General features: G+C 39.3%; 1 long non-coding RNA gene and 1 pseudogene across 1 annotated transcript in view; both read left to right on the top strand.

Annotated features, from left to right (window-relative positions):
• LOC111767100 (uncharacterized) overlaps positions 1-5780 on the top strand; it is a 51410-nt gene extending 45630 nt beyond the window's left edge. The window contains exon 3 of the long non-coding RNA XR_002798994.3: positions 5738-5780. This is a non-coding gene — a long non-coding RNA (uncharacterized lncRNA). The remainder of the gene's footprint in view (positions 1-5737) is intronic.
• Positions 1-26354, top strand: part of LOC139439826 (nectin-3 pseudogene) — a 61371-nt pseudogene that overhangs the window by 25495 nt on the left and 9522 nt on the right.

Here is a 26354-nt window from a genome sequence, read left to right on the forward strand (position 1 = left end):
ATGAATCAGAAGGAGGTGAGCAGTGAATTACAGGGGAGAGGGTGCACCTGCAAGTGCATGATGGTTTCTACCTCTGGCTCTCCCCCTCTTTCTCAAAGCATTCCACTGCCAAGAACAATGGCTCACCTCAGTGACTACCACCCCAGAGGCAAGGGGAAAAGAGAAAATCTTGGCTGACTGTTTTAACCTGAAGAATATGAAGTATTTCTTAGGGAACCACTCAAGAGTTCTGTACTAAGTTTTTGCTGCTTTATTGGTGAAGACTGATATGTTTTTTTTTTAAATTTCTCTCCTCTTCCCACCCCCAGTTGTCTGCTCTCTGTGTCCACATTCGCTGTATGTTCCTCTGTGACCACTTCTATCCTTATCAGTGGCACCGGGACTCTGTGTTTCCTTCCATTGCGTCATCTTGTTGTGTCAGTTCTCCTTGTGGGTGGGGCCATTCCTGGGCAGGCTGCACTTTCTTTCGCACTGGGTGGCTCTCCCCACGGGGTGCACTCCCTGAGCGTCGGGCTCCCCTATGCGGGGGACACCCCTACGTGGCAGGGCACTCCTTGCACGCATCAGCACTGCACATTGGCCAGCTCCACACGGGTCAAGGAGGCCTAGGATTTGAACCATGGACCTCCCGTGCAGTAGGCAGACGCCCCATCCATTGGATCAAGTCTGCTTCCTGATTTTTTTTTTTAGTTCATTTCTCAATCTTTTTCAAAGATGTAGTGGTAAAATTTCTTGTATTTTACACTTCTTCTCTAGAAAAAATTCAGTTAATGATTTGTAAGGGTTAGAATAAAGCTTTCCTCTTTGAATGACCCTGTTGCTGGTAAAGAATAGAGAACCCAGAAACAGATCCTCACATTTATAGAAACTTGCTATATGATAGAGCTGTTATAAAAATCAAAGGGAAAAGGAGGAACTATTCAATAAATGGTGCCAGGACAATTCTTAATCCATATGGAAAGATATAATTAGATTCTTACCTAACATCATACTAGATAAATTAAAAAGTTATATGTGAAAGGAAAACTGTAAAATTTCTACAAGAAAACATAGGAAAATATCTTTATGTCTTCTGAGTAGTGATTTTTTAAAGATAAGACACAAAATTTAAAAAGTACAAGCCATATCACAGAAGGGTTAAAGCTGCATGGTGGGTCCATGGGTATTCCTGTTATTACTTTATGTGCACTAAATAAAACAGCATAAAACAATGAAAGTATTAGCCACAGATGGAGAGATGATATTTGTAGTATTTTTTACTGACTTTCTGTTACAATCCAGCTCCTAAAGGGCATACCAAAGAACACCTAGATTTTAGTCAGGTGTAAACTTTATTGGGACTTAAAGACAGGAGAGAATCTGATGGCTGCCGGTCAAAGAATGAATGAAATTAGCTCTCAGCAAAGAGATGAGAAAATGAGGGGTGTTATACAAGGGGTTTTAAAACAAAGACATTCTATGGGGTGTGAGAATAGAGTTTCTGCCAGGGTCACATGAAGCGTACATATGGGGTTGGTGATGTTTTCATTATGCTCATAAGAAGGATGTTTACCAGAGACATTTACTGCTTTGGGAATATTATAGTTTATGATACCATCTGTGTATTCTCTCCCCTCCAGGGAGGATTGTTAACCTTTAACTTATGTCTAGGTCACATAGGTTGTATGTGCTGAGGACTTGGGGAGGGGGCCTGGGTCCCCACAATCCACCTCCACGTAGCAGCCTACATTGACCATAGGATAAGCACTGCATCCACATTCCACAGAAACAGTATAAGACAACAGCTAAAGCCATTGTGTGTATTTCAGTGACAATTGCAGTTCCACCTAGCACAAAAATGGCCAATGGGTAGAACCACCAGGGGGTGTACTTTGCTCTGTATTTAGCCTTGATAGTAAAATTACATAACTCGGGGGTTAACCACCCCACATCCTGGATCTCCTCTTGTCATTCCATGGGATGAGTAATGTGATCTAGGGTGACAAACTCAGCTGTTAACCATCCTAAGCCATTATATACAACATATCCTAATAAAGGCCTGGGTTTATTCACCTGCTTCCTAACAAGGGAAAACATATAATTACAAGTCTCATTGAAAGATGGCAGCTGGATTTCAGTCTTAAATGAGGTCTTGGTCCAAATTTTTCGATGGGTAACAAAGCATTCCAGGAATTTCAAACTGGACCTCTTGGCCACGGTCTTTGGTGGGCTTTATTCTGACCAGCTCCCTTCCCTGTTTCCTATACTAACCTGCCTCAGAGAGTTCACATCCTTATTCTTAAGGGAATGCTGAATGGTGATAGTTATTCCTCTGTATTGCTTCCTGATTGTTAAGGGCAGTAGAACCTGCCTGACCTGGTGTGAAACTCTGGCTCTTCTATTGAAGTTGAGGGAAGGCATATCTGGCACCTTGGTTGGAACTTGATGAAATTCCTCCATGACAAATACTTTGTGCTGGAAGGCACTTATACTAAAAGAAGTGAAGTTAGAATTTTGAAGATATGTGGTCTTACTAAAAGGATCAAGAAAATGTGGTAAGCAGCCTCCAAAAGGGGACCAGCCATGGCATACTGGACCATGGGAATGAGAATGGTCAGGCGCTTCCAGAGGCTACATCCTCCTGAAGCTGATGGGCATGGTCTTGTAAGTTTCAAATGTTGGCTAGTAAACTGCCACTCCCAGTTCCCACAGCAGTGGTTATGCCTAAGATAGCTAGGAGAGTGTAGCAGTTTGGTATAGTTATGAATTACAAAAATAGATATGGATTGTATTTGTAAACTCTTCTGTACCTGGGCATGATTAAATTATGATTAGGGATTTGACTGGGCCATGTGAGTAGGGTGTTGAGTCCCCACCCACCAAGGGCACTGATAAAAGGCATGGCAAAGGACAGAGTAGAAGGGTTTTTGATGTTGGAGTTTGATGCTGAAGCCTTAAGGTGGAGCCCCAGGAAGTAAGCACACAGAGGAAAGAGAAACAAGTCCCAGGAAGAGAGCCCAGGAAGAAGCAGGCCCTGGGAAGAAAGCAATCCTGAACCCAGAGAGAAGCAAGATCCTGGAAGGGAGGAACCCAGGAAGCCTGAACACTCACAGACATCGGCAGCCATCTTGCTCCAACACATGAAAATAGACTTTGGCGAGGGAAGTAACATGCTTTATGGGCTGGTATCTGTAAGATTCTACCCCAAATAAATACTCTTTATCAAAACTAACTGATTTCTGGTATTTTGCAAAGCACCCCTTTGGCTGACTAATACAGAGAGGTACAAGTATCTAGGCACTGTTCTAGACATAAAGTCACAAAGACAATATAGGCAAGCAAAATATAGACAATAACTAGAGAGCCATTCTTTTATCTTATAAGCACATTCATTAATTATTTAGAAAATGAATTAAGTTTACAAAGACTTTTAACATGTTTAATATCCTTCTGCATAAGATCTAGAATAGAAGAGACATTATTTATTCATTAGTTAAATACATACAACATTTAATAACAATCAATGCACAAGTCACTCTTTGAACTAAGCTCCAGGTTTGCAATACCATATGTGTTGTCTCTCCATGAGAACAGGCCATAATGCCAATTGTGTCTGTTTAGATTCAACTCACATTAGCCCTGTAATTATTGCTCCACTTGGTACATCCTTCACACAGCCAGCATGCTGCAGCATCATTGGCCCTTGGAGGGAAGTCCCAGGATTTTAGATCCTGGTGGATACCATCCTTTGGTACTATGAAACAGAGTCAGTCTGGTGGCAATGTCCATGTAAATCTGGCTATAATGAGCCATTACCAGCTCCAGCAGGAATCTGAAACTGCAACATACTTTCAACCCACTTCAGAAACCATGTCCAGAGATGTGGTAGATCCCTTCATTATTTTAGGGGTTATAGTGAGCAACCTAGGCAATAACTCAAAGGGAGAGATACCATGAAGGATACTGGGGTCTTGTTTGAATGCACAAGAGAATTTGACAAAACTGAAGTCTATCTCTTAATTTTCTTTCTTTTTTTTTTAGATTTTATTTATTATTTATTTATTTCTCTCCCCTTCCCCCCCCCCCCCGTTGCCTGCTCTATGTGTCTATTCGCTATGTGCTCTTCTGTGCCCGCTTGTATTCTTGTTAGCGGCACCCAGAATATGTGTCTTGTTTTGTTGCATCGTCTTGCTGTGTCAACTCTCTGTGTGTGCAGCGCCATTCCTGGGCAGGCTGCACTTTATTTGTGCTGGGTGGCTCTCCTTATGAGGCACACTCCGTGCATGGGGCGTCACTCCTTGCGCACATCAGCACTGCTCATGGGCTAGCTCATCACATGGGTCAGGAGGCCCTGGGTTTGAACCTTGGACGTTCCATGTGGTAGGCGGATGCCCTATCCATTGGGCATCCCTATCTCTTAATTTTCTGTAGACTTTCTAAATACTTCCAATGCAGTTTATAACATATTATATGGACTTAACTCTTTTTAGTACTTACTTTTTACTTCTATTCCTTTACCATGGTTATGTTAATTAACAGGTATTTTACTTAAGCAGTATAGGAAAAACTACTTTCTCCATTATTTTATGAAAATCTAAGATTCCCAATGGAATCAAGATGATTTCCCCCTTACCACCACTTTAATATGCAGATTGAGGTGGCCCCTGACAGGTTTGCCTGTTATGAAATGACTTATCTTATTAATATCAGTTCAGGTTTCTTTTTACTAATGGCTTCCTGGAACTAATATTTCAGTTTAGAAAATGCCTTTACAGACTTCCCGTAACTATCCATATCCACATAGACTATAGTTACTTCACCTCAAGACAAATTTCACCTTTACAGAACACACTCCCTTACTTAATGGTACCTTCTAAATATCTTCTACAACTGGCACATGGATGGACCAAAGATTTAAGTATCTGGGTTCGAAACTTAAATCTTAATATAAATTTAAACATTTATATTAAAAAGTATAAATACATATATTTATCATGTATAGTGTTAATTATAGGTTCAAACATGGCAGAAGAGCCATGTGTAGAGAACCTTTAAATAAGTCTCTGCTATCCTGGGTTGCATAAATTCCAAAGTAAGGCCCACTGATAGGGTACTAAATTCTTGAGCTGTCTGCCCAGCTTATAGTTTCTGGATATTTCCAGAGCCCTGAGGAGTCTCACTTTTTGAGGCAATATTTACTTTGGCAACCAGTGAGCTTCTGCTGAGATGTTCATAAGCGTAACCTCTGGAATAACTTTCCTATTCACTCTGAAGTCTCTTAGCCATATAAACTCATTTGTCTTTACCCGTTCCCACTTTAGGTCAAGGTTTTTTTCCAGCTGCATTGCTAGCTATTGGTTGGTAGTAATCCTTCTGTGCCAGGGAGGCTCATCCCCAGGAGTTATGTCCCACTCTGGGGTGAAAGTAATGCATTTATATGCTGAGTTTGGCTTAGAGAGAGGCCACATTTGAGCAGCAAGGAGGCTTTCTGGAGGTAACTCTTAGGCAACCTATAATACTAGACTAAGTTTTAATTTCAAAAGTTAAGGCTTGTAAGTACAGTCATCACTATTCAGGCCCATCAATGATTCATCCTTCACTAGTCACTGCCCCTGTACTCAGGATTCTTGCTGTCCTATTAGAGAATATGGCAGAGCAACCCACGACAAGAACTCAATATTCTTTTGCTTATTGTGTGAATCTCCATCCACCGTGACAAAACCTCATGAACACTTGAACACATTCATATGCCTTATAGGTATGCCCCAGGTGAACCTCCTGTCAATACATGATGGACAATGACCCAGCAATACCACTGCTGGGAATATACCCAGCAGAACTGAAAACAAGAACACAAACCAATATATGTACACCAATGTTCATAGCAGCATTGTTCACTATTGCCAAAAGTTGGAATCAACCCAAATGCCCATCAACAGACGAGTGGATCAATAAAATGTGGTATATACACACAATGGAATACTACTCGGCTGTAAGAACAAACACACTACAAACACATGTGATAACATGGATGAATCTTGAGAACCTTATGTTGAGTGAAGCAACCCAGACATTGAAGGACAAATACTACATGACCTCAATGATATGAAATAAACAAGCTGCCCTAGATAGCAAGAGACTGAACGATAGGCTTGCAGGAAATCGGAGGGTGGAGGAAGGATATGAGCCGATGTCTGCAGGGGTGGAATTTAAGACGAGATGGTGGTAAGTATGAACACAAAGAAGAGATAAAAGGGGGGCAAGGGGTTGCCTTTGCTTGGGGCTTTGCGGGTTTGAGGGTGGCTGGGGAGGGACGGATGGGTAACGTTGCCCAAAAGTGGGGGGAGGGAGGGGTAGCATACGAACCAGGAGAGGGTCAGGTGTTGGTGGAGAGTAAAATGCCGAGAAAATCATATCAAAATATAATAAAGAGGGTTACCTGTTTAGAATGCTCGGAGGGGAGGGTCTGATGCAGGACGGGCTCCTGGGGAATGTCTAAATGCTCATTCTGCCAGAGTGGGTGACACCATGGGGTAGAAACCCAAGTAGTGAGAGTGGGGGTGGACCCACATCCTGGGGAGGACTAATGCCATCCAATAGAGGGAACTGTATCCCTCGAGAGAAAGGGTGGCTCCCAGGGCATTGGGGCAGTTGAGCAAGTTAGGCCCTGAACACTATTCCATCTATCTCTGGAAGTGGCTCCTCAGGAAACGGAGGTTGGCTATCACTGAGGGCACCAAGGTGGAAGGGAAAATGGACGTTAAATGTGTGGAACCAAAGTAAATGGGGGGTAAGAGAGGAGTTTCTTGAGAGTACACAAAGATGGATATAAAACATGTAATATTACACCATAACATATAGGAGATGACAGACTGATAATGTAAACCATAATGTAAAACATAGGATAACTAAAAATGTGAAGAACTGTGTATCCTAAAGTATGCACCATAATGTAAGCACAGATGTCACCTTGTTAGAAAGCTAATGTCTCAGACTCTGTACATCACTTTAAGTAAATATGATATGAATAGGGCGTAAGAGTATCACTGTGGAAGGGAAAAGGTTTTCTGGTGGATGTGTGGGAGTGCTGTATATTATATATATACATTGCTGTGGTCTAGGACTCCTGTGAAGAAAAGCTGAATAATTAGGGGGGGGGGGGGGGGGAAAGAAAAAAACAGGATGTGGAATTTTTTCAAGTCAACATTCTTTATCTAAGTTCTTTATCTAACTTTATCCAAGTTCTTTATCTATCCTTTAAACTCATCGCTATATGCCATTCCCTAGTAAGGGACCATGACATTATATTGGGCTTCAAATTTCGGGGAGTTCTGGATCACAGAGTGTTTCAACAATGGCAATAGAGGGATACTGGTATGGGATACCAATGACAGGTGATATATGACTGACAGGGAGCTGTACAGAACATATGTCCAGGGTGCATGGTAATGTTTGGATATACTCATAGTGGCAACAATTAAAAACCACAGTAGGGGGGGTACTGGGTTCCTGGCCAGTGGTGCTCTGTCGTGGTCCCTAGGGGAGCAGCGACAGTCTCCCAGGTACAGTGGTGGGGACCGGGAGGGAGTGAGGGTTCAACAGTGAGCCCCAGATGCTAATGACTATGCTTGTGAGCTGATAAACCCAAAATAAGAACAAGGCCTAGAGCAACTTTGTGCCTGGGAATTTCCTTCTGTTAGCCTTCATGTTACTCAAATGTGGCCAGTCTCGAAGCCAAACTCAGCATGTAAATGCAATGCCTTCCCCCCAGCGCGGGACATGACACCCGGGGATGAGCCTCCCTGGCAACGAGGGACCACTATCAACTACCAACTGATGATGCAACTGGAAAATGACCTTATACGGAAGATTCAATGCGGAAAAGCAGCATATCCATGTCTACATAAAATACCATGACTTTAAAATGCTGTTTGACCTAAAGTAAGGGGGAAATGGAAAGGAGAAATGAGTTTATATGGCTACGAGTTTCTAAAAAAGAGTCTGGAGGCTGGCAGAAGGTTTGCCCTCATGCACAACTGAGCAGAGTCAGAGAGACAGATAAAGCAGATACAACCCCCAGATATTGGTTCCTTTGAGGGCTAAAGAGACCCATGGGAGTTATGGTCATGGCCGATGGGGTTAACTACCAGGGCAGATGGCCCCTCTTTGGAAATGGTGTTTATGTGTGATGAATCTGGACTCAGATGGGATCTCCCTTCATAAGACTTTCATGCTAATGTGCTGGAGGTGCAGTTAATGTTGAGGTTTAAGATATATTTAGGGGATTTGAATCTCTGGACTGACAATGTGATAGCCAGATCCTGAGCCTCAACAGACTCCAGCACCTACAATCTGATTTAATGGACTTACCACACTCAGCTAAGATGGAGTTGAAGAAGGACAACCACCACACCATGGAGCCTAGAGTGATTACAACTGAAAATGGGAGGATTGCATCCAGCATCCAGGTGGAATCTGACCCTCCTCTTGACATAGAGGTGCAATGGACACAACCAATCCAATGTCCACATAGAAGAGGTGGCATTGGATTGGGAAAAGTGGACATAATGGACAAAGGGTATGGGGAAAGGCAGGAAGAGATGAGAGGTGGAGGCGTCTTCGGGACATGGAGCTGCCCTGGATGGTGCTTCAGAGGTAATCACCGGACATTGTAAATCCTCACAGGGCCCACTTGATGGAATAGAGGAGAGTATGGGCCATGATGTGAACCAATGTATATGAGGTGCAGAGGTGCCCAAAGATGTACTTACCAAATCCAATGGATGTGTCATGATGATGGGAACGAGTGTTGTTGGGGGGGGGGGGGAGGAGGGGGGGTGGGGGGGTGGGGTTGAATGGGACCTCACATATATATTTTTAATGTAATATTATTACAAAGTCAATAAAAAATAAAAAAATTAAAAAAAAAATACATGATGGACAATGCCAATCCCAAGGAATAAAGAGTCTGCAACTGCAAGCAAGACAACTCCATCCATTTACCCCATGGAATGTAAGCTCCCTCTCAATTAGAAGCAGAGTGGGTATCACCACCCTGGAATTTTCAAGATTGGAGAATGAACAATGGACTGAAATAGACTTGTTATTCTACTTAGAATTATTATTATTCTAGCAATGGAAGAATTCTTACCACTGATGTAAGGGCAGTGGCCACCAGAGTTTCTAAGGGATGGGAGAGGGAAGATCAGGTATAATATGGGGACATTTTCAGGACATTGGATTTGTCCTGCATGACATCACAGTGATTAATATAGGCCATGGTATATTTTGTCATGACTTACAAAATTGTATGTGACAGGGTATAAACTATAATGTAAACTGTAGTCCATGCTTAATAACAATGCTTCAATATGGGTTCATCAGTTACAACAAATGTATCACACTAATGAAGGATGTTGTTAATGTGGGAAAGTGTGTGAAGGGGAGGGAGTAGGGCATATGGGAATCCCTTATATTTTTTATGTAACTCTAATGTAATCTAAAGTTTCTTTAAAAACAAAATAAATTAATTAAAAAATAAATACCTTCTACAACTTTCTGTATTCATTCATGCCTTGTTTATTTATTTCCACCCTGATTTTATGAAAACCAGCCCTCTTATCTTAGGACAAAGCACATTCCCTTAAGCAAATTTTTCAAATTTTAGTCAACATTGATGATGAATTCACTTCCACAAACCTTTTACTTCTTTCTATATCCATTTAAGTCTCATATCCCTCATTCTGTTCTGTGAAGGAAAAAAAAAACTATTCATTTCAATTTAGGATAAACAAGTTGTTTAAAAAAGAGATTTGTAATAATTTTGTTAGCCAAAACTTAAAATTTTCATCATCTTAAAGATTTAATATATATAATGCTAATTTATTTTATAAGTATGCTATAAGCCTAGGGAGATTATACCCAAGCTAAATAAAATAGGAACAATTATAGTTTATGGAAGAAATGCTCTTTTATCTTCCTTCCTCCAACAGGAAGGAACCTCTTTTTTCTTTAATAAAATTCTAAAATTGTGAATAACCTTAAAGGCATACTGACAGCCAGGTTCTAGAATCCATTATAATTGTTTAATTTGTTTTAATCATAATTCAAAAAAAATCCTTTGTAGCTTTCAAGAACTTTTTCTTTACTTACTGAAATTTGGCCATTGGATTATTACTGTCATCACAAAAGCTGTTAAAATTTAATTGGGAAATTATAGGACAGACTATGCAAAACAAGGTTTATTCTGTAATATCCCTCTGTCCCTGTTATTTGAATTTCTGGGCCTACTGAGAGAGTTCTAGGCTAAACTCACATCTCCCCTATGCTTCCACACCCATCCCATTCCCTTAATTTCTGCAAATGGTTTTACTGGAATTCAGGCAAGATTAGAAGAAGACTTGGGGATAGGATAAACTATAGAAAGATTATGGAAAAATTCAATATAAACTTTTTGCTTTCTGTCCTTTAAATAGTTTCTTTATTCAGATTTTATGTGACTTTTTATCCTGTTTGGCTCTCCAATTTGGTCTTCAGGAGTACTCATTTACCTATATAAGCACCTATTAATTTTTAGCAAAATTTTGAGAGCTCTTTTAAGAATTTCACCTATTTTTTTTTAAAGATTTATTTATTTATTTATTTCTCTCCCCTCCCACCCCGGTTGTCTGTTCTCTGTGTCTATTTGCTGTGTCTTCTTTGTCCACTTCTGTTGCCATCAGCAGCATGGGAATCTGTGTTTCTTTTTGTTGCGTCATCTTGTGTCAGCTCTCTTGTGTGTGCAGTGCCATTCCTGGACAGGCTGCACTTTCTTTCACGCTGGGCGGCTCTCCTTATGGGGCACACGCCTTGCATGTGGGGCTCCCCTATCCGGGGGACACACCTGCGTGGCAGGACACTCCTTGCGCGCATCAGCACTGCGCATGGGCCAGCTCCACACAGGTCAAGGAGGCCTGGGATTTGAACCGTGGACCTCCCATGTGGTAGATGGATGCCCTAACCACTGGGCCAAGTCCGCTGCCAAGAATTTCACTTATTAATTCAATATTACTATCTGGAGGTATGAAAATATACACTGAACAAACAAACAAACAAAAGAGATAAGACACATCAACAGAATCATAAATCTCACTCATTTAACTCATAATTCTCACTCCTTTGGTATGGCTATATCCAAGTGCTCCATCATGTCACATATCTGATTTTTACTGCTTTTAAGATCTCCTCTGGAATGAGTGTTGCCTGTAATATGCAAGCAGTTTCCTGGAAACACTCTCATTAGTAAACAGCAACAAGTTAGTAATATTTGAGCAGTTTAAGTGCAGTTAAGCACTAATTTAGCAGTTTAGACAGAGACATTTAATACTTTCTGGATCATTCTTCAGGAGTACACTTGGATTCAAAGTTCAGGAGTAAGCTATTGATTTATAACTGAAAGTTCTTTTTTACACCTTGATAAAAATTCTGGTCAAAATAAAATGTGAATAAAATGTCAAACATTGTCAAAATAACATCCCATTAAACTCTTCTGGTTTACACAGTTTTGCAATATAACTGATCATCAACTCAGTGCAGGAACATTTCATCTCTGCCTGTGCTAGGACATATCCCTTTCTAACTTTAACTTTCTTTCTAAGCAGTGCACAGAGGCCTTTGCAGCTTGGTCTTCCTTGGTAGCCACCCTCAAGGGTCCTAACAGGGGCCAAACTATAGCTGCCACTAAATCTGGCAGTCTCCCTTTCCTTTACTTAATTAAGTGCAGCTGCTCTGCTCTCTGCTGGAGCACAGCCAGCATACCTGCTGGTGTTTTTTGGGTATCCCCATATTCTCTCGGTGGTCCCCTCTTGTCCTGGAGGTCAACGACTCCTCCCCACATGGATGTTATAGGCCAACTCAGGAATTCCCCTATGGATTCTCCTTTCCTTGAGCTCATGTCACTAATGCTGGTGGTCCTTTAGTCTCCTGGCTCGTGGCTTGCCAATTTTTACAGCCCAACTCCTGAAAGCAACGAGTTGGTGAGGCCACGAGACCAAAGAACACACCTGGCATTTAGTTGGGCTTAAGCTTTATTGAAACTTATGGACAGGAGAGAACCTTTGACAGGAGAGAATCTTGATGGGGGCCAAAGAATGAAGTTAGCGCTCCGCAAAGAGATGAGAAAATGAGGGGCAATTTATAAGGGGTTTCAAAACAAGGGCATTTCATAGGGTATGAGAACAGAGTTCCTGCTAGGGTCACATGAAGTGTACACAAAGGGCATAGTGATGTTTTTATTGCTTGTAGGAAGGACATTTACCAAGGACGTTTACTGCTTTGGGCAGGTTATAGATTATGAGACCATCTATGCATTTTCCCCCTGAGGAGTGTTGTTAACCTTTAAGTTATGCCTAGGTCACACAGGTCACACAGTAAAATTTCAAAGAAATTTTACTCCAAATATACAGAGAATCCTACAAATCAATAATAAAGATCAGCAATATGATAGTGAACTAAGCAAAAGACAGAGACACTACTCACAGAGGAAAATTGAATGTCCTTTAACCCAAGGAAAGATGCTTTACCTCATTTGTAACCAGGAAAAAGGAAATTAAAAATCTCAACGGGGGGGAGGATTTGGCTCAACAGATAGAGCATCCACTTACCACATGGGCAGTCCAGGGTTCAAACCCAGGGTGTGCTGGCCCATGTGGTGAGCTGGCACATGTGCAGTGCTGATGCACGCATGGAGTGCTGAACCACGCAGGGGTGTCCCCCGCAAAGGGGAGCCCCATGCGGAAGGAGTGCTCCTGGTAAGGAGAGCTGCGCTGCGCAAAGGAAGTGCAGCCTGCCCAGTTGTGGCGCCACACACACGGAGAGCTGATGCAGCAAAATGATGCAATAAAAAGAGACAGATTCGCAGCACTGCTGACAAGAATCCAAGCAGACACAGAAGGACACACAGCAAATGGACAGAGAGAGCAGACAATGGGGTGGGGGGAGAGAAATAAATTAAAAAATAAAACAAACAAACAAACAAAACCTCAACAAGATGCAATTTTCATTCATGAGATTGGCATAAAATTAGAAAATTTCCCAAAAAGAAGTGTTGGTAGGGAGAAGATGCAAAAATAACTCATATTGCTGGTGAGAGACTGTGCCACTGCAATGATCCACATCAAAGTCTGTAATTTAGAGTCTTGCATGTGTGTACAAGGTGAGTGGGAAAAGGTTGATGGCAGCACAGTTAATAATACACATATAAAATTGTATCTAATTGCCTAACAATAGGATAATTGGTGAATAACTATTATGTGGTAGAAAATATGAATGAACTGGAGTTATGTGTATTGACCTGTGCCTAAATCACATTATACTGATTAGTGGAGAAAACAAAACGGGAAAAGATATGTACAATTGAGTCTCTTGTTTCTAAAATTTGTAAATGTACTAAACGATGTTGTGTATTGTTTATGAATGATTACATATGTGGTAGTGTACAGAAATATACAAGATAATAATAATAAACATCAAATTTACATAGTGACTATCTTGGAGATGGGCAAAGGGCATAGAATTAGCATGTGCATAGAGATTCACAAATGACTTTCATTTTATGCTTTATGTTTTCAGCTCATGTTTTAAGCTCATGGTGGGTGCTTGGATATTTCTGCTATTATTCTCTGTGGTTTTTGATAGAACTGAAATATTTTACACTTAAAACATAGGGGAAATATTCACTAATGTTATTTCTTAGAAACATGAGGCAATAGGCATTTTCAAAAGGATGCATAATGTTTTAATGAACTTGATTGGATGTTGGATTTTGATTTATCTGAGGAAATTAAGCCACCCATTAATTTATTTGCAGTGGAGAACATCTTGAATAAAGAAATATGTTTTTAAAAGTTAATTGATGAAAAAAGGCTTTCAATTTTTCCCAGAAAAATAGAGAAATAATATTTTACTTCAAAAGAAAGCACTGTGACTTAGATCAGGGCTAAAACTACTTGAAGATAAAATGTGCTCTTAGTTTCAATAACTCTTGATAAATATTTGTAGTCTAATCTCAGTAATGCTTTCTTTCTCCAGAGTTGCATAAGAATAAAACTATCATTAATGCATAAGTAGTATATTTTCATATGACTATGTGGTTGAATGGGTCACAATAAGAGTGAAAAATACAAGTGAGATTAGAATTACAAAAACAAGTTCAGTTTGCTGCATTCCCTGGAGGCCAAGCCTACTAGATCAAGGTTTCAGTGCCAGGCTGCAACCAGAGGGAGATGTTGAAATACTCTTCTTTATCATAGCCAAGTTATAGCTCTCTTTGTTCATATAGCATTTTTTTCAAGATCTATAGCACATTTTGGGCAATTAGACATTTAAGAACTCTGTTTGTTATACAAACCATTAACACAAAAAAACCCAACCACCTTCCCTGGGGGATGATTAGGTTTATTTTTTTAAGATTTTTAAAATTTATTTCTCTCCTCTATCCCCCGTTGTCTGCTCTCTGATTCCTTTCGCTACGCTTGCATTATCAGGCGGCACTGGGAAACTGCATCTCTTTTTTGTTGCATCATCTTGCCTCCTGACCCACGTGTGCAAGGAGTGCCGTGCCACACAGGGGGCAGCCCCTCAAGGAGAGCCATCTGTGTATAAAAAGCGCAGTCTGCCCAGGAGTGGCGCCGCACACACCTTGCACTTGGGATACCCCTATGCGGGAGCACCCCTGCATGGGACCGTGCTCCTTGTGCACGTGGGCCAGCTTACCACATGATCAGGAAGCCCTGGGGATCGAACACTGGACCCTCCATATGGTAGACAGACGCTCTGTCAGTTGAGCCACGTCCGCTTCCCAAGGCTTATTTTTATGTCTCTTTTTTTCCCGTTCTAAAATGCCTCACTCTTCTGTTTGTTTGCATCCTGATCTAGGTCATCATTATCTTCTTGGTTATTGCAAGGGTCATTTTGGAAGTTCACCCTTTTTCCAGGTGCTTCTTCCACCCGACACCCCCATTCTAGTCAGTCTTCTATTTAAAGATGTATCGTAGTCAGTGGTTGCCAACTGGATGGAATTACACAGCTTTGCTTTGAAGACTTTCTGACTTTCTCACTAATATCAATTTGGATTCTCCATTTTCAGCCCATTTGCTCCCAAGAGCTGACTTGTGGCAAAGTTTTCTCTGGCCTATAGTATAATGATAAAATTATGGATAATTTTTTATATTACAAAGTTAAAATTATTCTGTTTTATAAAGTTGAAATTATTCAAATTTAAAATTTTGAGATTGTTCTTCCTACTTTTTTTCCCATGAAGTGAAGGTGATAGCTCATGGCAGAATTTTAAAAAGAGCCTTTCTGGGGAAAAGTGTAAATTGGCAACTTTGATAATTGTCTTCTCCCTACCGTCCCATCTTTTATTCTTACACACACACACACACACACCTTTTTTTTAAAATTTCTTGTCAGTGATATTTAGTGAGTACAGTCATTTTACATAATTCACACTTAACAATTTATTTATTTTCATGTCCCTGTCTTTTCTCATAGTTATTTTGACTGTTTGGAATGTCCATCTGCTACTTCTTCAATATAAATTCTATGCTTCTTATAACTCTCAGACCAAATCTCCTTTCCTTTAGTTAGTCTTATTTAGGATATTATCTTGTGTCTCTTTCCCATCCTCCTTAGCATTTTTGAGAATATTTATCAAAATCTGTGGCATTGGTTGCCATAAGTTGTTTGTTTTTCAAATATGCCTTTTCTTTCTGACCAGTTTTAATTCCTATAGGGAACATTTTGCATTTATTTAATCTTTTTACCCTACCTAGAATGGAAGTATAAAGAAGATTTGGTAGGGACATAAAAATATCAAATCAAATTATTTTATATTATAGTAGCCCCAAATCTGTGTTGTAGGAGGATAATGACTTAATATTTGTGAATTACATTGACTCTTCACCAGATATTTCCAACTTTCTGCTTGCCATGCTCCCTGAGGTTTTGGTATACTCTTGTGACTGGTTTTTGCCTATGAGATGTACATTTAAGTGATGTGTCACTTCCAGGTGGAAGCTTTTGAGCAAGTGTAGATTTACTATTTACTACGTCTCTTTCCCTGTAAATATTCCCATTGATGAGTGCTCCATGAGCTTGGGCCTGGAGTGAGTATGATGTAGAGGTGGGCCCCAACTGATCTGCAGTGGATTTGTAGTGTGAGCAAGAAATAAACCTTTGTTTCTTAATCCACTGAGATTTGGGCATTGTAGTTTATAGTACCATAACTGTGGTGGATTCAGTTATACTCCCCCATGGCCTTGATTGCAAATACTAAATAGGATAGCTTGAAGATATTATTTTAAATTAATGTGTGGCCCAACTGAATGAGTTTGGGTCTTAATCCAGATTACTGGAGGCATTATAAAGACAAAGAAACTGGATACCAGAGTCAGAGAAAACCATAGGGAGGAGCCAGAACCAGGAAGCCAGCAAGAAACCAGAAGAGAAAGAACAGGATGTTGCCATATGAAGAGAAAGCCAAACAACCTCAAGGACTGCAGCAAGCCAGAACCAGAGCCCTGTTTATCTGAGAGGAAGCCAGCCTGCTAGCCTCTGAAACTGTGAGCCAATAAAATTCTCATTGTTTAAGTTAGTCCATTTTATAGTATTTGTTATAGCAGCCTGGTAAACAGACGCTACCTATCAATACTCATACAAACATTTTTTATTTTTTTAACCTTTTCAAAAGTGACATATCTTAAATGGATACATAGCTTTAATGATAAAAATGATCAAATTTCTAACTTTATTGATTTTTAAATTTAAGTTCTTTTGAAATGATTTCAAATATCTATAATCTCAATAAATTCTGTTTCTTATATTTAAAAGAAAGGAATAGAGTGTTGAAACTTGAATAGTTCAACGAGATCAAGATAGGAGGCTTAGTCTCATATTATTGTCCAGAAATATCTAAAACAGATTTTAAAATACATAATGAAATACTGAAATTGGCAAGCTGAGGATACAAATACATGAAGATGAAATACCTTTGAAAAGAAGCAACTGCACAAAATGTATAAGAACAGAGTTTCCATGTCTCATTAATACTTCTGAAATATTTCTAGTTCTGACTCCAAATTTCAATCAGGCTATGAAAGCTGCTTTGAAACAGTTTCTGAAATAACTAAAATTTGAGAGCTGGGAGTAATTTTAGTTAACACGTCTTCATTCATTTTCTAACATTTAATGAACAAATTCTTCACTGTGTTTATGTGTTAAGGTTATGACAGTGAACCGAGTTAATCTCTCCAATTGGCTAGATTAAAATATGAAAAGCAAAGCAAGACACTGAAATGGTCACATAAAGGAGTCTTGACTTCCAACAACTAATTTCCCATGGTTTTTCCAAATGCTTAAGCAAAATAACCTTTTACCTCTACCTCTAAATTAACTTTAAAAAAAAAGATTTATTTATTTTTATTTGTGTCTGCTTGTGTTCTCATTAGGCAGCTCCAGGAACCGATCCTAGCACCTTCCGGAGTGGGAGAGAGGCAATTACTCTCTTGCGCCACTTCAGCTCCCCTGTTCTGCTACATCTTCTTATTTTCTCTCCTCTGTGCCTCTTGTTGTGGCATCTTGCTGTGCCAGGTCTCCATGTTGGCTGGCATTCCTGTGCTGGGCAGCCTTCCCATGCAGGGTGGCACTCCTGCACAGGGCCGCCTTCGTTGAGTGGGCTAGTTTACCCTCACCAGGAGGCCCTGGGCATTGAACCCTGGACCTCCTGTATGGTAGACGGGAGTCCAATTGGTGTTGAGCCACATCTGTTTCCCTAAATTAGCTTCTTTTTTTTTTTTTTTTTTGTCTTGTTTATTTGTTTTTTTCTTATTTTATCAATTTTTTAAAACTTAATTAATAGATCACAAGGAATGTTACATTAAAAAACTTAAAAAAACAAAAAACATAAGAGGTTCCCATATAACCCATTCCCCACCCCACCACATCATTTTAGTAAATTATATGTTTTTGAAGATACATACATCACACAAAAAAATGTTACATTAAAAAATATGAGGTTCCTGTATACCCCCCACCCCCCATCCCACTCCTCCCATACCAACATCCCCCATCATTGTGGCACACTCATCGCACTCGGTGAACACATTTTGGGGCATTGCTGTTCTACACAGATAATAGTTTACCCTGTAGTTCGCACTCTCCCCCGGTACATTCAGTGGGTTATGGCAGGAACTTGAATGCAGTTTGTACACCTAGCACTAAGATTTTTGGGAATTTGGCGCCATCTGCTGACCAAATACAAACTTTTCGCATTCCCTTTAAGACCCCTTTTTCAGGAAGTGCTGTGAATTACTTAATTTCTACTAAATGCTATTAAGTAATAAGTAAAAATTTTAAAATATTAATCTCAAGAGCCTGTTTACATGAAATCATATTTCTGTACAATATAAGGTACCTATAGTTATATGACAGTTTCAATTTTGAGTGAGTTCTTTACATTTATACTTGATTTATATTTGAGAGCAGTTGCACAAGTAACTGCTGCCTTTTCTTTAATATCAAATAAGATTATTTTTCAAAAGGAAGTTAGACTTGTCTATGTTTGATGACATTTAAATTTATTTTTTCACTTTTCTATATAAAAGATTGAGCTAGGTTTCTTTTTTTTTTAAATATCAGAAATTATTTTTTAAAAATGCAAGGAGAAGGGGAATGGAGATAGAAATAGCACTGTTAATTGTCTGCTTTGTATCCAGCCCTGTGCTAGATCTTTGCAGTAGATGGTCTCACTCATTCCTGCAAGAGTCCTTCAAGTTAGGCAGCTTCGTCCCAGTTTTACTGCTGAGAGCATGAAAGTCTAAGAGGTTAGGGTCATAAATACTAATGTTTCAGGGAAAGCCAAGTTTATTTTTATAGAGTGATTGCTACTGCTATTTATTAAGCTATACCAGAGTACTTGAATTAACAGATGTTTCTTTTATTGTGACTTATTTTATTATCATTAATTAGATTAGGTGGGTCTTTAATTTAATTCTATTTTTAGGATTATGAAAGGCATAGGAGTAAGAGTTTTGTGTTCTTTCCTTCTGTTCTTTTGTCCATTGCTGTATCCTCAGAAACTAAGAGAAGCTTTAAGCATATGGCAGGCACTTAATGCATTTAGAAAGAGAGGGAAGGTGGGAGGGAAGGAAGGAAGAAGGAAGGAAGGTAGGAAGGAAGGGAGGAAGGGAGGAAGGAAAGAAGGAAAAGAAAAGAGGGAGGAAGGCAGGAAGGAGGAGGAGGAGATAATAATCTGGTACTTGTCATAAAATGTCTTTGGTAAAGATTCAATAAGAAATGGTAAATATACAGTAAAAAACTTCACTGCCAGTGGATGGCATAGAAGCGTTGTGGAAGTGGGGTGGAGGGAAATTACCATCTACTGAGTTTGCTATATGCATGCAATGTTAGGCACATGATACCTGCAGTTTCATTAATCCTAAAATCAGTCAAATGACCTTAGTATTATTGTCTGCATTTTTAGAGATGCGAAAATTGGTGTTAGAGGTGTTAAGTAATTTGCCTAAGGACCCAATGCTCACAAATGACAGAGTAAGTATTTAAATCTATACATATCAGACTTATAAGACATATTTTAAATACATTCTTCATTCATTCATTCAGCAAAATTTTTGTTAAATGGTATAGCACTGTTCTCACCTAATCTCACTTCTTCTCAGAGCTTACAATACCATCTATAAGCTACATAGCTCCCCTAAAATATATTTTCAGTCAATATCTCCCCTCTGATGGGGGTTGGGGTGTGGAGGTAGGGGTGGAGAAGATGGAAAGTTAATGCTTAATGAGTACAGAATTTGTTTGGTGTGATGAAAAATTTTGGAAATAGCTAGTGGTGAGGATTGTACAGCATTGTGAATGTAATTAATGCCACTGAATTGTACACTTCAAATGGTTAAAATGTCAAAATTTGTTATATATATTTTACCACAATAAAAATAAAATGAGAAAAAATGTAATCATATATTGATTTGTGTGATTATTTCTTTTGTGATTATCTTCCCCAGTAGGCTGTAAACTCTATGAGGATACAAACCCTGTCTGTTTTGTTTTCTATTGAAGTTGCAGCCCTTGACACTGTTCCTGACCCATAGGAGACACTTAATAAATATTCCATAAGTGAAGGAATAAAGGACATACAGCTTTTGAAACAAACAAACAAACAAATAATAAAAGAAAAGAAATACTCCAAAATCTCTTCTTTGAGCTCTGGATACATACACTCAAAACCCTACTTGAAGGTAATACATTTGTATGCTGAGTTTGGCTTACAGAGAGGCCATATTTGAGCGACAAGGAAGCTCAGGAGGTAACTCTTAGGCAACCTATATATAATACTTGCCTAGGTTTCAATTTCAAAACAAAGGTTTCGTAGTTTCGTAAGTACAGTCATCAATATCAAGGGCCTGTCCATCCTCCCTCACTATTCACTGCCTCTGTACTCAGGGGATTCTTGCTCGTCCATTAGAGAATGTGTCCGAGCACCCCAGGATGCTCTTAAGCATCTTAAGGTTATTGTGTGATTCTCCACCCACCATGACAATGCCCCATGCACTCTTGAACACATTCATATGCCTTGTGCATATGCCCCAGTTGACCCTTCTTCCATGCATACCCCATCACTGACAACCTGCATCAATGATCCTCCCCTGCCATAGTTGTGACTCTTGTGTGATCCAAAACTTCTTCAAAAATGAAACTAACAAAATAACCAAATACAATTAATAAGAAAATGAAATAATGATGGTTTTTAAAATAACAAATAAAATACAAGAAATTTAAAAATAAATTTGAAATAATAAAAAATTATATAAAATTTTTAAAAATTGACATTATGTCTTTCATTACTGTAAGATCTGTTGTCTTGTATGTATAGGGACATTTTCTTTCATTTATTCTCCAATTGTCTCATTCTTTTTTCATTTTGTCTTCAAAAAGCTTTAGGTTACAGAAAAGTGACATACAGAATTTAGGGGATTTCCATATACCCAACATCCTCCCTCTATTCCCTTTTCCCCTATTAATCACATTTTACATGTGTATGGTCCCTCTAGTGTGGGACATGACTCCTGGGGATGAGCCTCCCTGGCATATAGGGATTACCACCAAGTACGAACTAGCAAAGACCTTGACCAAAAAGGATAAAGGTTAAAGACAAATGAATTTATATGGCTAAGAGACTTCAAAGTGAATGGGGAGGTCATTTCAGAGGTTACACTTATGCACATCTCAGCAGGATCTTATTGACTACCAAAGTAAATATTGCCTCAAATAGTGGGGCTCCTGAGGGCTCTGGAGACATCCAGATACTATAGACAGGGCAGACAGCTAAGGAGTTTGGTGCCCTGCCAGTGGGCCTTACTTTGGAATTTATGCTCCACAGTGTGACAGAGTTGGACTCAGTTGTACTTTCCCTACGTATGACTCTTCTTCCCCTTCTATTTGAACCTATAGTTGGTACTAGCGTTGATAAGTATGTGTCCAAGAGACTTATATCTTTGAGCTGTCCATGTACCAGTTGGGCTCTGAATCTCAAAAGAGTTGCAACACATACTCTTCAGTTCATTGGACTCACCCAAGACAACTAGCAAGGGGATAATGATGGGCAATGACCACCTCAAGGAACAGAGAGAGTCTGAAACTGCAAGTAAGATAGTCTCATTCATCTGCCCCATTGAATCTAAGCTCCCTCTCAATTAGAAGGTGGGCATCACCCTTCCAGAATCCTCAGAACTGGGGAATGAATGATGTACTAGAGTAGACTTATTGTCATTCTACATAAACTTATTGTGATTCTAGCAGTGGAAGAACTTTTATCATTGATGTGAATGCAGTGGCTACTGGACTTTCTGGGGGAAGGAGAGGGAAAAAAAGATATAATTTTGGGGCATTTCTGGGACTTGGTTATTGTCCTGAATGATATTGCAATGACAGATATAAGCCATTATATATCTTGTCATAATTTACAAAAATATGTAGGAAAGAGTATAAACTATGATGTAAACTATAACCAATGCTTAGTTTCAAGGCTCCCAAACGTATTCATCAATTGTAACACTAATGAAGAATGTTGTTAATTTGGGAAAATGAGGGAGGACTACAGAACAGGGCATATGGAAATCCCCTATATTTTGTATGTTGTATTTATGTAATCTAAGTATCTTTTTTGAAAATAAAAAATGTATTCATACATAATAAAGAACCCCCCCCAAAAAAGGCTTCCTTACATTTCCACTTGGTGATCTTGTATGCATTTCAATTTAACATGTACAAATCAAATTCTATATTTTAGCTCTAAACTTGTCTTTTCCTCAGTTTCTATTTTCTGTATAAATTATATACCATCCATCTAGTTAATAACATCAGAAAAGTGGGAGTCATCCTCAACCCTTTCCATTTCTTCACTCTTAAATCCTATTCTTATATTTTCTAAGACTTTTCATGATCTGTCACCTGCCTTCATCTTCATCTTCATTTGGTCTTGTTTTGTATTCACCAGTCATGTAAGTCTCTTTTCAGTTTTTTTTTTTAAATGATTTTTTAAAAAAGATTTATTTATTTATTTCTCTCCCCTCCCCCACCGGTTGTCTGTTCTCTGTGTCTGTTTGCTGCGTCTTCTTTGTCTGCTTCTGTTGTTGTCTGCAGCATGGGAATCTGTGTTTCTTTTTGTTGCGTCATCTTACTGAGTCAGCTCTCCCTGTGTGCGGCACCATTCTTGGGCAGGCTGCACTTTCTTTCGCGCTAGGCGACTCTCCTTATGGGGTACACTCCTTGCGCGTGGGGCTCCCCTACGTGGGGGACACTACTGCGTGGCATGGCACTCCTTGCGCACATCAGCACTGCACATGGGCCAGCTCCACATGGGTCAAAGAGACCGGGGGTTTGAACTGCAGATCTCCCATGTGGTAGATGGATGCCCTAACCACTGGGCCAAGTCCACCACCTCTTTTCAGTTTTGATAGCCTGTCAAGTTCTTCCCTATAAAAGGTCTTGCACTTGCTACCTGTAGCAGTTTGATAGTATTGATGAATGAAAAATAAATAATATTGGATTATGTTTGTAAACTGATTTTCTCCTTTGGGCATATTAGATTATATTGGATTCATAGGTTTACTTGATTAAGTAATTATGTAAATCTCTTGTGCCAGTAGGGCATTGAGTAAAAGATAAAAGGTATGGCAAAAAGCAGAGTTGAGGACTTAATGTTGGAGTTTTGATGTTGGAGTTTGATGTTGGAGCCTTAAGCTGGAGCCCCGGGAAGTAAGCACACAAGGAAACAGAAGCAAGCCCCAGGAAGAGAGAAATGCTGAAAAAGAAACCTGAGAAAGGGAGGAACCCAGGAAGCCTGAACCCTTGCAGATGTTGGTGGCCATCTTGCTCCAACACATGGAAATAGACTTTGGTGAGGAAAGTAACTTATGCTTTATGACCTGGTATATGTAAGCTCCTATCTCAAATAAATACCCTTTATAAAAACCAACTGATTTCTGGTATTTTGCATTAGTACCCTTTTGGCTGACTAATGCCCTATACTTTCCTTTAATGCTACCTTTATCTTTTCTCTCAGATCTCAGCTTAAATGAAATCATCTCAGAGAAATTTGTTCCTGGCAAAGTATAATTTTAAAAAATCAAAATTTTCTAAGTAAGTCTCTTATTCTCTTTATCATAGCACTCCACCAATTTCCTTCCTAGTACTTAGAACAGTCTATAATTGTTTTAATTATTTATTTACTTGTCTCCTCCACAGATTGTAAGTTCCATGAGCCCACCAAATTTGCCTAACTGGTTTTTTGTTGCAAATCTATGACCTAGCACTGGACTTGACACACATAAGGCATCTGATAAATATTTGTTCAATCAGCAAGTAAATTTCAGTGAAGCTCTTGAAACCTATATGTGTATTCAGAATGTTTGCTCTAAGGTGCATAATTATATCCATCTTACAAATAAGAAAATGTTTGTATTATCTGGGATTTTCTTTTCAACCTCTTCTATTTTCTCTCATCCTAATGTATCCTAATGTAAATCCTAAATGTAACACTTTAGTCTAGGGTTGAAAAATTTTAGGTTCTTATTTGTATGGACAAGCTGGATATAGGGCATGTAACTAAAACACCGCCCGTCCCCCCCAACCAAACTGTTATGTTATTTTTTCCCAAGACTTCTTTGCTTCTTTATAATATAGTTAGATCAATGGCAATTCACCCAGTCCACCAAGGCAGTGATTTGAGTCTTCACTGACTATCTCTCTATTTCATCCCACAGCTAATCAGTATAGTCCTGCCCATTTTAGTCCAGATATGTCTCGGTCTGATCCCTTATATTAACCTTGCAGCCTGTGTTTTAGGTGATGACATGTTCCATCTCAGAGACCTTTCATCTCTTGGCTGCAGCATAAACAGTAAACTCATTCCCATGGCATGCAGAGCCTTGATTATATCTACTCATCCTTAAAGAACTAGCTCAAATCTGTGTGCAGGCTTTCTTTTTCTATTAAGATTGTTAGTCACTCTCTCCTCTGAGAACCCACACCACATGTTCACACATTTAATTGAACACTTCTCAAGTTGAATTGTTTTCATCTGTACCCATGAAAGTTTGGACTTTTTAAAAACAGTCTATCTCTAGCATTTAGCATGGTACCTTTGCATAATTGGTGCTCAGTAACTATTTTTAAAATAAAAGATATTCAGAGGGTATTTTGAAGGGAGAGACCTTATGCCCTCCTATAGTCTACACCATTTTCCCCCTTCATCCTATAAATTAATCCCAAACAAATTTGCAATCTAAATAAAAGTGATGTGCTTGTTATGCAAACATAGCCAAGTCTAGCCCCATCTTCCAACCAGTTCACCTAAGTTCCTTCTATATAATATCATTCTGCAGTGGCTTATGTTATTTTTCAAAACTCTAGAGACGTTTTTGTATTCCCTAGGTTATTAAATATCACGTGATATTTTTACAAATTGAATATTATCTCCCAATGGATTTTATAACTGGGTAATTATCTTTATAGACAAGATCAATGGTTGGCAAACTAGGGTCTGTGGGTCAAATATAGCACATCACCTAAATTTGTATGGCCTGCAATGGTTGAAAAAAATCAAAAGAAGAATAGTATCACATAACACTTGAAATTGATATGAAATTCAAGGTTCAGTGTCCATAAAAAAGTTTTATTGTAACACAGCTATGCTCAATTGTTAATGAATTGATTGTGGTTGCTTTTGTGCTATAGCAGCACAGTTGAATAGTTGTGGTAAAGATCCTGTGGCCTATAAGGGTTAAAATATTTACTATCTGGCCCTTTATAGCAAATGGTTGCCTACCCCTGGTCCAAAATATTGTACAGAAAATTCCCATATCTCCTGGGTCCTGCCATTGAAGTACAAAGTCCTTCCCACTGCCTGGGGCCTTTTTCTGGGTCTGGGTCCCCCTGCATGTGCTCAAGGCAGGTGAGAATGGTCCAAGACTCAATGCTTTTGGAGAGCATCTCTCAACCACTGACAGATGGAGAATAAGTGGATAAAAACCCCACCTCCCTGGCTGCTAGGTGGGCATGTTCTACAAAGAGTCCCCCTTTGGTATTAAATCTGGTTGCCCACAGTGATAACTGCCCTAATGACACATTCCTCAGTGGCTTCTTTCCTGACTTCCTGGTGCAAGTAGCTGATTTGGGGGAAGATCTCAACTGAGATCAACTGAGATCAACTTAGTTGAGATCTTCCCCCAAATCAGCTACTTGCACCAAATCAGCTACTTGCACTTGAGGGAGATCCAAACTAAGACAAATGTGAATGATTCACATGCATATTATTTATGGTGTCACTTTGATCTATAAGCTACCCAGGTATGATGAAAAATTTATAATAAAATATTTGGGCCATTTTTTTTTCTTACTACTGAAGGAAAGGCAGGTCTTATTAATTGCATAGTTTTATTTTCCCTGACATTTTTCTGCCACATTTATTTTGGAATATGCAGTTTTATCATTTTCTCATATTTTTGAACATAAATGCCTCTTCTGGGAGAGTGTTTCTTGAAGTATTATATTAACACTTCCTATTGCAAAATCTTCCTTCCCTCTTTTCTAAAATTTCTTTTTTCTTGTTTCATACACTAAAGCTTTTCTGCTATCTTTTCAGAAAACTTCTGCCCAAATTTTATTTTGGTTCAACAATAGAAGTATATGGAGTGGGGGGAAGCGGCTGTGGCTCAATCAGTTGGGTTCCCGTCTACCATATGGGAAGCCCTGGGTTTGCATCCCGGGGCCTCCTTGTGATGGCAGGCTCGCCTGCATGCCACAGACTGCCGCCCAGC

The sequence above is a fragment of the Dasypus novemcinctus genome, chromosome 2 (genome assembly GCF_030445035.2).
Source record: "Dasypus novemcinctus isolate mDasNov1 chromosome 2, mDasNov1.1.hap2, whole genome shotgun sequence".
NCBI lineage: Eukaryota > Metazoa > Chordata > Mammalia > Cingulata > Dasypodidae > Dasypus > Dasypus novemcinctus.